Genomic DNA, 13,919 nt, shown 5'->3' on the forward strand with positions numbered 1-13,919 from the left:
AGTAGCGTGGTTAACAATTAAATACGCAGCAATTTAAAACTGCCCTGCGGCGGGATCCCGCCCTGAAGCTCTGCTGCCTGCTCAGGCTGCTGTTCACTCCGCAGGGCCAGGCGCCTCACCCTACTGGTACTCTGAAAACCCACCAGCAAACACTTGTGAAGGAAGCTGCAGGGCCAGTGGGCGCCCGGGGCCGCCATCCTCGGGCTGTCTCCCCTCGCAAAGGAGCCCAGGGCAGATGGAGCTCGCTTCCGCTCTGCCCCGTTTCCTGGGGGGCCTTGTGGATTTGCAGGTGACCCTGCCTGCCCTCATGGCCTCCGGGTAAAGACCCCACCCAGGTGCCCTGCAAAGGGAAGCCAGTCGAGGTGGCCGGAAAGGACACCAGATCTGGGATCCGAAGCCTTGGGTTTCAATCCCTGGCCTGCCACTTCCTAGGCGTGTCCGTGGAAGCCAGCGGTCCTCAAAGTCTGGTCCCCAGGCAGCAGCATCCACATCGCTTAGGAACTTGCCGAGATGCCAGTTATCAGGCCCCACCCCAGAACTACTGAGCTGGAAACCCAGACTGAGCCCAGGGGTCTGTGTTTGAACAAACCCTCCGGGTGGTCTGGTGCACGTGGAAGCCCCACCCACCGCGTCGTCACTTCCGGGCCCGGACTTGCTTCCCGCATCTGGAGAATGGGGAGAAGCGTCGGATCTGTAGGTGGCTGTATGTATGAAATGAGAGGACAGTGTGTGGAGGTGCCTGGCGCCACGCCCGTCACACAGAAGCTGCCCCAACACGTTGCGCTGGGGAGCTGGGGGTGCAGGGCCGCCACGGTGCCCGGGCCCCACTTGTGCTCCGTGGAGGTCACTGGCCCGGCTTTAGGGGATGCTGAGCCAGATCTCATTTCGCCATCAGAGAGGCCGGGCGAGCAGGTGCTGCCGAAGGTCTAACTGAGCTACAGGCTAAAAAGAAAAGGGAGGGAGTGTTCTGCCCGGAGTTCCGGGTTCCGGGGGGTGAATAGACAAGTCCACAGCCAGCAGTGCAAAGGCAGAGAGGAATTTTATTGTTAGCTCGGGTGGAATTTTCCAGCCTGGGGTCGTGCGTGCTTTGACAGCTCAGAGATTCTCTCGGCCTCGTCTCTACAGGAGGAAACCCGCAAGAGGGAACAAAAGAAAGTGTGAGATCGAAGTGGACGGAAGGTGGGCACAAGAAAGGAGTGGGAGTGGCATGTGAAGTGCCACAGTCACTGGGCTGGTGCTGGTGACAACAGCCGCCCACTGCCCATGCAGGTGTGACCAGCGAGGAAGGCCTCTCGCCCCTGCCACCTGCAGACACAGCATCTGGCCCCCGGGCACAGCGCCCTGGTCCCCCGTCTCTGTCGTCATCAAGCTTATTAGGCACTATTGTGTGCAGCGTGCCAGCGACAGTTTTCAAGGAAGGGAACCCATTCTCTGCCCTCTAAGGTATGACTGTCTGATAACTTGGGAAGAAAGGGTGCCCTGGCACCTCAGACGACTCATGTCCCTTCCCAGAAGCTGCACCGGCTGCTGTCTGTTGGCTATGGGGGGGGTCCTGTGGGACCGTCTTTGTACGTTTGTGAGAAAAAGAGAGAGTGAGAGCACAGGAGAGAGAATCAGGTGCATGCTAGTGGGTGGCAGACTGATCTAGAAGGCTGTGTGGTGCCTCTGCTGCTTTCCCGCTTCAGTGCCTGGCTCTCCCAGGCACCCCACAGACACCTGGAACCCAGAATCCCAAGGCAGGCTTGGGCCGTAAGTCTTCACCTGTCCATCCCTCTGCCTCAGGACAGGACTGTCCTCAAATAATCCTATGCGCTAACTGTCCATCCTCCTTGCTAACGCTCTCCACAACCTTCTGAGCTTGAGTGGTTCCAAGCAGGAAAAGCAATCACAAAAGCAGCTACTATCTATTGTCCACCTCACGCTAGCACCATGCTGTGCAAACTGCCCACAGACACACTATTTTTCACCCTAACACTGCAGAGGGGAGGTATTCATCCTTGGTTTTATTAGGGAGAGGAACGGGCTGAATGAGGTCATGTAACTTGCCCAAGGGCATGTGGGGAGAAGCAGGTCCAGAGTTGGAACCCAGTTCTAATTCCAATGCTCTACCCACAGTGTTACCCAACCATGGAAGTTTTTCCCTGGATCTACGCCTCTTCACTCATTCATTCAGTTAACATATATTTTTAACACCTACTATGTACCAAGCACTGTGCTGGGAGTTATAGCTCAACCGGATTCCTTCTGTTTCTGTGTAAGCCGGCTCTTTCTTGTCCTTGTGATTAGGGGAAAAGATGCAAGCTGATCAGTGAGTGATTATTTTTGGGGGTTGAGTCAAATAGGGGAATAAGAAAAATCTGAAAAAAGTTGCTTCAGGTCTTTAATTGTTTGTTATTCCCACACACCTCTCCACCAGGTTGGGAGAAAGATCAGCATTATATGAATAGATGGGGGAACCAAGGGCAGGTCTTCAAGGGGTAAGAGCAGACATCCTACACGGCAGACCCCTAGTGTCTGGAGATGTGGGAGGTGTAATTTTATCTATTTTGGTCTAATATCCCTCAAGCAGTGGGAATTCCTAGCCCCTACCCTTACCAAAAAAAGAGAGAAAGAAAGAGAGGGAGATGGAAGGAAAGAAAAAGAGAGAAAATTGAAAAGGAGAGAGAGAGAAATTCTGTTCTGGGATGGCTCAGGAGTTCCATACTGGCCTGGGGTCACTGGTCTTCGGTGGCCGGCCATGTGACAGTTTTGCCCAGCTATCTGCCACTAATCCAAGTTTTACATGCCTGTCCTCTAACACCACCCCCTGAAGGGCTCCACTGGCCTTCAAGAGGCACTAAGGTCTGCCCAGTCACTTGGGGTAAAAATAAGGAAGTCAAGAGGAGTCAAATGGCAGATGTGTCCCTCTTTATGCAACAGAGAATTACAGACACTGACCTTTTCCAGGAAGACTTCCAAAGTGTCACTGCTGTGGAAGCAGGCTGGCTTGCCCAGGGCTGTCACAGGCTTGGAGTTGGCCCAGAAGAGGGCTCTGTCAGCCCCAGGTGGGCTACTGTTTCACACACCTGCTCTCCGCTGGGGCCAGCTTCACTCTGTGCTGATGAGCCCGGGAAGGAAGACGATAATGACCCTTCTGGTGATTGACAGTCCACTCGTCCCTAGGCTGCCCGGCTCCCAAACTGAGAGGGCCAAGTGGCTCTGGACTCCAGGGATGGGTGAAAAGCCTCCTTCCCTTCTTGCATGACAGTGAGCAGCTCCCCCTCGCCCCTAAATGATGAATTCCAAGGGATCCCACTTGAGATACTGGCCTCCACCACCTGCCGGAGGGGAGGCAGCCCAGGAGAGAGGCATTAACGGAGGCACCTCCCCGAGGATGAAGCTGGGAACCTGATGCTAGAAGCAGCCCTTGGCATTAGGCCCTTGAAAATGTCTGTTGGTGTAAGCGGCAGATTCTGGGTGCTCTGGAAGCTAGAAAAGACCGAGGACTGTGGTTGCAAGGCGGACACCCGTCTTGACTTCGATCTGTGCCTGGAGCTATTTATTAAACAGCCAGCCATGAGGCACCTAATATATGTCCCCAAGACAGTCCGTGCCCTCGGGCTGTGATGGGACAAGTCTCCCAAGTCTCTCCAGGAAGGGGGACCTGGTACACTTGCCCAGCCCGTTCCCTCCCCTGGTCCTGAGTGTTTGGACTTCCCCCTCTCCCATCGCTCTGGGAAACTCACGGGATTCGGTGACTCTGCCGTTCAGTTAGTAGTGTCACACCGATGTCAGCATCCTGGTTTGACAGCCGTGCCACCGTCATGCTAAATGTTACTGGGGGGAAGCGATGAACAGTGTGTGGGAATCCTCTGTACTCTTTTTCCAGTGTTTCTGACTGTCTAAAATTAGTTCAGAGTACGTTTTTAAACCAGGAAGTCCCACTGGGAGTTCCGTTGCTTTCTGTCTGTCTTTCTCTTTCTCATCTCTATCATTCTGCCTGTCTTTCCGGGACCCATTTAATACCACCTTGCCCCCTACTATCTGTCCATCCCCCCCTCGGTCTGTGTCTCTGCCCTTCGTTTCTCCTTCCCCCAGAATCTGCCCTCCTCCCCACCCGTAAACACTTAATCAGTCCCCAAACTGTTCATTCGACCTCCTGAATATCTGTCAGGAATTCCCTCCTCTCCAGCTCCACTTCCAGAGCCCCTGGGCCAGCGCCCACACCCCCCAGTCATCCCGATCCCTCCCGCCGCCTCCTCCTTGCTGCCCCACCCCTGGGGGCTGCAGCTCCCACCAGGTGGCCCCGATTACCACAGGATCTGCACCACCTGCTGGAAAAGCCCAGCCTGCAGCAGGCTCCGCACGTTTCTCCAGCTCGGCTCCCCGTCAGCGGGTCATCAGCGGCCACACAGAAGGCCGGCGGGAGCTTCTGCGCATCACGAGAAGAGCAGGGCTTCTCCCCCCGGCGTGGCCAGTGAGGTGCGTGTTGCCTCGCTGAGGCTCCGGAGCTGGGTGTGGACAAGGGAGCAGGAGGGAGAGAGGCGTTCGTTTCAGCACACGCAGGGGGCCTAAGAAAAACAAGAGGCGCCTGCTCAGGTCTTACTGTAAGTGGTCTTTGGGGGCTCGGCTGCTGCTGTGCCTGGACCACCAGAGCCGCCAGGTGGGTGGGAGAGGACTGGGTCCAAGCAGAGACTGGCCCCGTCCTGCTGCTCCCACACCTCGTGTTTCAGCCTCCAGCTTTCAGCAAGGCCACCTCTCCAGCCACTGGGATGAGCCCCCTCAGACCCTTTAAAAGCCTGCAGACCCTGAGCAATGCAGCAGTTGTGTGTTTCTGGTTTTATACCTACTACGCCTCCTCAGTATTCCATGCTTCAGCGGGACCGACATGCACGGTGGTGGAGCCTTTAGGGGCGACCGAGTCGGAGTGTTTATAGGTTTGCGTCCATCCGTCACTGGTTGAGGGCTGCCCACTGTGGGTCGGGGACTGGGTGACACATTCTGGCTCCAGCAGCTTGACGCAGTCCTCCTACAGGGAAGCAGGTAGGGGCTGGCCGCCCAGGGTGAACCCCACGGGGACTTCTGTGCACAGGGCAATAGCAAAGGGACCTGAGAGGACATGGTCAGGGAGGAAGGCATTGGCTACAGAAAGGGGGCTCTTGCAGTGTTAGAAGGGGGGGCAGGAAAGCCTCATTGAGATAAAACCCTCCAGGTAGGGGAAAGCTATGCAGGTCTCCCTAGTGTCCATCACAGCACGGGGCACGCAGCAGATGGTCAGAATGGTCTGTTGACTAGATGGATACTGCCCCGTTCTTTCTACCGGCAAGGGAAGGGCTCCAGGCTCCTGGTCCCCACCCTGGGGTCCAGGCTGCTGTAGTGGGCAGTGCACGCAGCCGGCGGGTTCACCTGCGGGCCCTGCTGACCGCCTAGGCCAGAAAGGCAATCGCCACTGCGCCACAGCTTCCTTGTGCAGCAAACGCTCCAGTGTGGAGAGCTGTGGCTTGCTGGGTGCTGAGGGAGCGACAAACGAGCCCGTGCAGATGGCACTGAGATAAACGGCGCCATCTTCTTACTGTGGTGGTACGGTCGTAATTTTCTGGAGACATTTATTAGGCGACGCGCCCCTTCTGCGGGGCTGTGCTGGGGCTGGTGCGGACTCCAGTGTGGGTGCGCATGGGGCCCCCAGACCTCTCCCACTCCTTTCCCCCCATTCCTGCTGCAGACAGTTTACGGGCTAGTCTGTGCTGGGGCGGCTGTGTCTCCCCAGAGGTACTATTCTCGGTGAGGATTCCCTGCTGTGGGGGGTCCAACGAGAACTCCGTCACATAACTATCTTCCCCTTTATTTATTTGCCGTTTCACTTGATCTGCATCACCATGAAGTACTGGATGGTCTCCTGGGAGTAGAAAGCCTTCTCCTTGACTGTCAAGCGTATTTATGTATTAAACCCACACCCAGCAGCTCCGCACCCCAGCACATGCTGGGTCTGATAGGGGTCTGGGCCAGCAGTGGGTTCTTGCCACCTTCTGTTTGGGGAGGGCGGGCTGGGGTCACTGAGGCCACTGGCTCAGGCCCTGGGCCCCAAGGGCGTGGAGAAGCCAGCTCACGGTTCACGTTCCAGCTGCCCCTCAATACCGCCTGACCCTGATCCTCTGCCCAGGACCCCCAGTGCTTCGCCGTGCAGGGTATCAGACCGGCTTGGTCAAACTTACCCTGCTTCTCGGAAGCGGGGGGAAGCGAGGGCTCCCTGGGGGACCCCAGCGGCGAGTTGTCGGGTCCCACGGACAGGGCTCACAGCCTGCCTGCTTTGGGGTTCTCCAGGCCTTCCCCTCGCCTCTAGACTGAAAGCCCCCAGTGGAGGGGAGAACAGTATCTTCTACCCGCCTTGACTTCTCCGGGGCCTCCGGCACAGGCCTGGACGACCAGCTCCCAGCTCCCAGGAAGTACTTCTGGCTTTGAGTCCCGTTCTAGCCCCTGTGCTCTGTTTGGGTCCTTCATTCCAAGACCACTGCTCATATTAATGTGCACAGGTAACATATGGCTTTAGAATTTTTTTAAGAACCTCTCCAAATACATCATAAGCTCCTGCAAAATCTTAACCTCTTAGAACCAGAAACGGGCTCCTCCCTGCCCCTCCATATCCAGTCATGAACGTAAATCCTGGATTTCCTCTGGTCTTGTTTTATCTTTACTGCCCAGATTACACAGCTTGGAGAGAGAAGATGCTAACAGCCCTAGAAAGACACACTCACAGTCGGGACGCCTCGGTTCTGGTCAGTTCCAACACTGGCTTTCTGAGATGCCCAGACCTTTCTGGCCTTCATTTTCCTCACCATTAGAAATATGGAAATATTTGTAAGGTTACAAAAGCCAAAGATCTAAAGGCCATTTGACTCATTCAGCCTCCAGATGTCTGTCTGTCTCACCTGGAAAGGCCGGCAGAAGTGCAACTTCCACAGCCGTAGTGGGCGCGGGCCTCAGGGTCGGCCCCCGGGGCCGTGGGCAAGGGTGCCTTGCAGTTAAAGCAGAATCTCCATGTTCTCCCAATTGCGTTTGGGGAGGGGAGGGTGTAGGTCTTTCTCCTTCCAGTCTGGGGCTGACGGGGAGGGGGTGTGAGGGCGGGTGGGGGGGAGGCCGTCTTGGGAACCAGCTCGCCATCGGGTTCTGCGTGAGGATCCAGCAGCTGAGGCGAGGAGCACACCTGGGCTCTGAGGCAGCACAGTCTCTGGGGTTCGGGCCCTTGCATCTGTGGCTTTTGAAAGCTCCCAGTGGGTTCTGAAGCCCCTTCAGGGTTAGAGAGGAACTGTGGGGGTCCCGTGGCCCTTCACCCCCTCCCCGACCCCCGCAGGCAGGGGCTGGAAAGACCTCCGGGTCAGGTTCTCCTGTCACTGGGCTGTGGAGTCGGGTTCATGGAGCAGACAGCTGAGAGCGTCCACCGCAGGACCACAGCCTTGAGATGAGCCCAGGGTCGCTGTAGCACCGAGGGCAGGACTGAGCCCGGGGCCGGCCCCTTCCCTCCCTGGCAGGCGTGGTGCGCTGGTGCCCGCAAGGACTGCCTGGCAGCCTGGACCGGCACAGGACTGCCGAGCGTCCTCTCCCAGCCACCCGTGGGCCTCATGCTTCTGCTGTACACCCAAGTCCCTGAGTCTGTGCAGGTGGGCTGCTACGATCAGACGGGTGAATTGCCTTCCAGAAGCTTAACATCTGCAGCAGTGCCTCATCCTTCCCACATCTCCCCCAAAGCCTCGGGCTCTTCTATGTGCCTAGAACTTCACAGTGCCAAGGCTGAGTCCTCTCTCCCATGAGCCCTACAGCCGGGACGCCAGAGGCTGCCCAGCATCCCGGGAGAGTGCCCTCATCCACCGCGGTGAACGCTCCTTGGGAAGGAGCCACACGGTCACCCCTTGCAGGGTCTCACATCTTGGATCAGATCCTTCTACACGTTTCTCTGCCTTCCACCTGCTCTCAAGAACTTCCAGATTCCTCTGGTCATTTTGGCTTTGCTGGCCTCTCAGGCCTGAGCTGCTTCCATTGTCTTCTTGACTCATGAGAAGATTCCTTGTTTCCAATACCCACTCCCATCTCTCAACCTGCTCCCCTTCGCCCTCTCTGAACACAGAGGGCTTAGCACGGAAGCACAGAACACGGGTCCCATCTCTTCACAATGCTCTTCTGCAAAGGCCGTCCTGAGCTCTCCGAACTGCAGCCCAGGCACTGGCGTGGGGCGTGGGCTGGGTGGGAGGTGCTCTGCGGTCTGTCTGTCTGCACGTCCTCACGCAGGGCCATGGCCTCAGTGTTCCCTCGTCTCAGGCCCGGCTTGACTTGCTCTGGGAGACTTTCCACAGCTGACCTCCTCTGTCCTGGCCAGGACTGGAGGGTGAGTGAGGCCTGTTATAAACCTCTCCCAGGAGGAGGTAGGAAGAAATGTGTCCCCCGGCTCCCCTCCTGCTTGTGGTCACGTGCTCCTCTCGCCCAGGGAACCTTCCAGACACCACTGAAAGTTCAGCGGCAGCTGTTTAGCATTTACATTTCACACAGTGCAAGGTTACTTGACTGCCACGATCTGATCTTCTCTAGTTAATAACCTTGACTTATGGAATAATGGCAGCAATGGCTGGGTTGCCTTTCCCGCCAGGGATCCTGTTGCTGGGAGCTGTGGGGGAGCACGGGCCCCTCTCTCCAATACCCTCCGTCTTCTTGTCCCACAGGGAAGGGGGCCCTGCAGGACTAGAGAAGCCCAACAGGCTGTGCCTATGCTCAGTTCTTCCACGGGACCCCTGGCTCTGCCCCCTTTCTCTGGGTGCCCCCCTCACCTGCCTCTCACTGTCCTTCACAGCAGAGCCGCAGGTAGGACGGGCTGCACCCTCTCTCCGCTCCCTCTCATCTCTGGGAGTCCTTCCTGGCAAGGGTTAACCGTGTGTATAAAATTGATTGCGATTTTAGTAATTCGGAATAATCACAGTCTACCAGCAGGTTGCTTTTCCAGCAGGAGGGTTTGGAATTATTTTCTGGAGTTTGCAATATAGAACTTAAATTAAGCCTCAGAAGTCAGGGGAGCTCCGCAGCGTCCCTAATGTGGTGCTAAATTCTCAGCAGCCCAGGCTCTGCATTAAAGCCTTCGCTGGCAATTAGGTTCATTAACTATCACAATACCTTATTTATTACTTGTCCTACCATATGGTTTCCCAGCTAAAGAACGGCACCCGTTCTCCTACAGACCATTTGGCATCATAAAAATGTTAACAAATAATATTATGGCTCTCGGGGGCACCAGGCCTTGCTGGGTTCTGGGTCTGAGCGGTGGGAGAGAATATGAAAACATTTTTCTTCTATGGAGAAATAAAAAATTCCTCAAGACAGAAGTATTCAAAGAATATAGCACTTGCATAACATAAATGGGAGTTTTATTTACTCTCGTAATGGTTATGTCAGTATTTGTGCCAGCCAAGACTCTCACTCATCCTCCTCTCCTCTCTCTTTTGGGGTGTTTTTTGCCCTCGTCTTTCCCCTCTCACGTCTCTATGACTGTGGCATGTGGCCAGCGAAGCCAGCGCCACCGAGGCCTGGGGGAGGCTGCTCCTAGGACTCGCCTGCTCTCGGGCTACCACAGCTCAGCCGCCTGGGCACGAAGCTCGCCGCGGGGCCTCACCTCCAGTTGTCTTCAGTCTGTGCTTCCAGCAGAAATTGGGAGGTGGTACGTGGGCCAGTGTTGCACGACGAGGAACTCTCTGTGCCCAGGCCTCACTGGGCCCCCCACTGTGGAGGGTGCACAGCGGTGGCTGGAGCAGGAAGTGAGACCTCAGGGGGACAGGAGGGGCGCACCACAAAGGTCCAGGAGGGCACCATCTCTAGGGCACAAAGCACCTCCTTGGTTTTAGGCCCTAGACATGGAAGCGCAAGGCATGTGCCTGGGGGCTACGAGTAAAAATAAAACAGAGGAGGAACTCTACCAGGTCTTCAGCGTGCAGGGAGCAGGTCCTCCAGCTGCGGGCTCCACTCACCTCCTGGCATGGCCTTCCTCGGAAATGGAGGGTCTGCCTGGGCAGTATCCCCATGCGGGTTCCACAAAGACCCCTGTGATCTACCTGCTCCCCTCCTCAGACCTGGATGGGGACGCACCTGGCAAAGCCATGTAATGTAATGGTTCGAATTTTAAACCCTTGGCCAGATTCACTAGCTTCGAATACCAGCGTTTGTGTCTGCAAGCTGTATAATCTTTTAACGGCTGAGCATCTTCACCTGTAAAATGGGGGTAACATCGCCCACCCCATAGGGTTGTTCCAAGGGCCTAGGACAGTAGCTGGCACAAGGTAGTGCCCTCCCAGGGACAGTGACTAGGAGCGGTCCTCTTGGGCTAGCCCTTCTCTTTGCTGACATCGCCTTTTACTCCTTTGAGGCATTTGGGGAGGTGGATGGCTCTCAGCTCCACAAAGGACATTACTCACAAATCCTCATTCCGACCCTAAGATCATGCCGTGTGGGCAGAGGCAGTGCCAGGATGACATCTGCCCCCATTCACACACCATTTCCTCTGCTGTGATGACTCACTGTCACCTGCGGTTCCCAAATGCCATGACCCCACCCCCACCCACCACGCACCCACTACCCCCTACATCCCTGACTAGGGTGGGCCGCAGCGAAGGGAGACTCGACTGGACCCACAGATTCAGACCATGAAGCCAGGGTGTCCTCAGAGGTGACCAGAGAAGGTGACAACATAGCCACAGTCACACAGACAGGGCAGAAATGAGTCCCTAGTCTAAGTCCCCAGCCCCCAGCTCCACTCGACAGATGAGTGGGGAAGGAAATGGTGCAGCAGAGGAGAACTCGAAATTAAACAAATTCCATTAAGTGTCAATTACACGCAAAGCACAGAAACGATCCGGCCCTTTGCTGGAATCAGTGGATGGCTCTGGGATGAGCTGACTTCTGCACAGCAGGGCCAGGAGAGCTGCTCTGTGCCCACACTACTGGCCCCAGGTCCCCAGCAAGAAATGGGCTAACCCAGAAGAGGACAGTGTGGAAGAAAGCCTGTGCCCACATCCATGGGCCTGCTTCACACTTGGACGTGTGTGTGTCTGCCTGCCCTGCTGGTGGCTGGCTCCTGAGGGATCTCTCCCTCTGTCTGAGGGCACCTGGCGCCCCTTCCTGATAGTTTTCTTCCACTCGCTGTGGTGACTAGTCTGTTTCCCCTTTTTGTCCCCAAAAGGTGGCCCCTTTGGGGAAACTCTTCCAGGAGGAAGGCTGCAGGGCTACGTGCAAAGGTGTGTGTGTGCGCGTGTGTTCCTATGTTGCAGACACAAGCAAATGCCTGTGTGCACAGCCCAGCACTGTTTGAGCTCACTTTTCACTCCCCACGCTTACTCACCACGCGCCTTTGGGCATGTTTCCCATTCCCTTTCTGTCCCGTTTCCCCCATTTGTAAGGGCGATAATAAAAGGATTTACCTCAGAGCGCTGCCACAATGAAGAAACAATGCCCACGGAAAGCTTCAAACACCCGCCGTGTGCACTCACTAAGTGCTATGAATATAATCGTTACGTAAGTGCTATGAATATAATCGTTAGGCATGATCGTCTACCAGCGTCAGGTTCTCTCTCTTACCAACCTATCAATATAGTATAGGCATCTGTTGTTTTCTACACATTATCTCACTTAGTCTCGACAGCCTGATGGTGGGTAGTCTCCTCTCCATTTTACAGGAGGCAGGCTGAGCCTCAGAGAGGAGGCCATCGGGAATGCGGCCGTTTGAACATCCCTGACCCGAAGTCAGGCTCCACGTCTCCTGAGAACTCGGTGAGCGCTGAGGCACCGTGACAGCCTGTCCCGCTCCTGAGGGGCAGGCACACTGTCCCCTGAAGCCCCCCCTGCCCAGCTCCCTCGCTGGTCTGGGAAGGGGGGTCAGGCTGGTCAGACCGGGACTGTGCCCTCCGGCCAAGCCTAGGGTAGGGAGGGCAGAGTGCTCAGGAGGAAGCTTAGCAAAAGCTGCGACCAGGCGGAAGCACAGTGCCCGGAGAGGATGGGGAGGTCGTTTTCAGGAACATTACACAGAGACCGGGGAGAAGTGGGTGATTTTAATCCCATGCAGCTGCTGGAAATTAATTTAATTGCGCCGGCGCTGGCTCTTCTCCCTTCCAAACCATCTCACGGAGGGCCGGCTGGAGAGCGGGGCCTGGAGAAAAGCGCTGACCCTCCAGGCGGCCTTGGGAACCACAGCCCAGCAGACCCACCTGAACCGCGACTGCTCCCCGGGCTGATGGTGAAGTGGCTTTGTTCAATCTGGACTTTTCTCTTTGTGCGAAGCAACTGAGGAGAGACAGCGGGACAGCTTCCTGGGAGCAAGGCGCACACACTCCGGGAATGAGGAAGGGTCTGCGAACCACCCCTGACTGGTAAGGACACGAGATGCTGACGGGCCCCTTTGCTGCTTGCGTCTGTGCCTAACGAAGGAGGTCCCCCCACCCGGCTCGGTCACCCACGGCAGCCACCCTCAGGTACAGGACTCCCACACCAGGGACAGGCACAGCGTCACCGGCATCTGCTCTCTGGGACACAGAAGCCCAGGCTGGTACCCCGCACTCCCCTGGGGACACTCCTCAGCCGTGTGCACCCACCAACCCCACAGCCCCCCGCTCTTCCCAACCCACGCGGGATAGAGGTGGGCAAACCTGCGCTCTTGGCCAAGGGCTCTCAGTCCTGGCTGTGCCTTAGTGTCACCTGGGGCACTTTAAACAAAGCGCCAGTTCCCCGGTCCCACCGTCGGGGCTTTTGACTTAAGTGCCCTGCAGTGGGGCTGAGCAGCTGTATTCCCAAAGCTCCCAGGTGATCCCAACGTGCAAACCAGGGGTGAGAACTGCGGAGGTAGGCGACCAACCCTTGCTTCCTGCTCTGTGTCCCGCTCAGCTCTGCCCTGTGACCACTAGAGGTCAGCAGGGCCCGGAGCAGAGGCGGCCAGGTCGGCGTGGACTGGGCCCTGGGCTGCTGCGGGGCGCCAGACTGCCGGCCAGGTCAGTCCTGCAACCACACGAAGCCCACTTCACTCACCAGACTTTTCCACAGCCTCTGTGGGTCAGAGCTCCCAGTCCAGGCAGCACGTGTCTGTGCACACCCGGGCCCCCACCTGGTTGCTGCACCACTGGGTGTGCAGGTGGGCGCGCGCATTGAAGGTGAGCACTGGCCTCCATCCGTGTGCAGCAGAAACACTTTGCCTGTCCCGCAGGAGGAGCCAGATCTTGGATCCCAAGGGCAGCTGACGTGCGCTCCCTGCAGCTTTCACTGGAGAGAATCAAGCAGAAGGCCCTCTAGTTTGGCTAAGATGTGGTGCGCATGACTGCACGGAGCCCAGGCTTCAGGTGGACGAGCAGAAGTGCGCCGGCGGTTCAGCGTCTCCAAGAATAGCATCAAGGCCTCCCTGCGTTTCAGTTTAACGGAAACAAAAGCAAGGTTTATCTGCCTTCTTCTCTTGACAATACTTGACCTCAGAAATGGAAATGCGGAGGCTTCCCTGCTCCGGCTTCCGGCCCCTGGACTCCCCCTTGGCACGTGCACACACCGGGCCCTCGCGTTGCCTGCAACACAGTGTTGTGGCTGCTCTGTACAAAGCCCACCTTCCCCTTTAAACTGTGAGGCAGCCTGATGGCAGAATAATTCCTGGCACATAGTAGTTGTAGAATAAACATTTTGCCAAACCAAAATACTTGCTGCCAATTTTGTCTTGAATTTAACTTGTATTTAAAATCAACCCATAAAGACCTTTTTCTAGATTATTTTCTGTTCAGCCCCAAAGACCTTCCTATTCCTAACCTGCGAACATTTGGGGAATATTTGTTAAAAATACAGGTTCCTCAGCCTCAGCCCTTAGAGACAGTGACTGGGCAGGTTTTAGGGTGAAGTTCATTTTTGACAACTGCTACCGGTGATTCTCAAACAGTCAGGGGGAT

At 56.4% G+C, this 13,919-nt stretch overlaps 1 long non-coding RNA gene across 2 annotated transcripts; it reads right to left on the minus strand.

Moving 5' to 3' along the window:
- Positions 1-440: 440 nt before the first annotated feature.
- Positions 441-4,396, minus strand: LOC130680300 (uncharacterized). Of its 2 annotated transcripts, XR_008993253.1 has the most exons (4): positions 4,294-4,396; positions 3,726-3,816; positions 2,938-3,097; positions 441-1,119 (listed from the first exon to the last, which is right to left on the minus strand). It is a non-coding gene; the product is annotated as an uncharacterized LOC130680300 (long non-coding RNA). The 2 variants fall into 2 exon arrangements; XR_008993252.1 differs by having other exon boundaries at positions 2,938-3,816.
- Between the last annotated feature and the right edge of the window lie 9,523 nt (positions 4,397-13,919).

Source organism: Manis pentadactyla, chromosome 13 (assembly GCF_030020395.1).
Source record: "Manis pentadactyla isolate mManPen7 chromosome 13, mManPen7.hap1, whole genome shotgun sequence".
Taxonomy (NCBI): Eukaryota; Metazoa; Chordata; class Mammalia; order Pholidota; family Manidae; genus Manis; species Manis pentadactyla.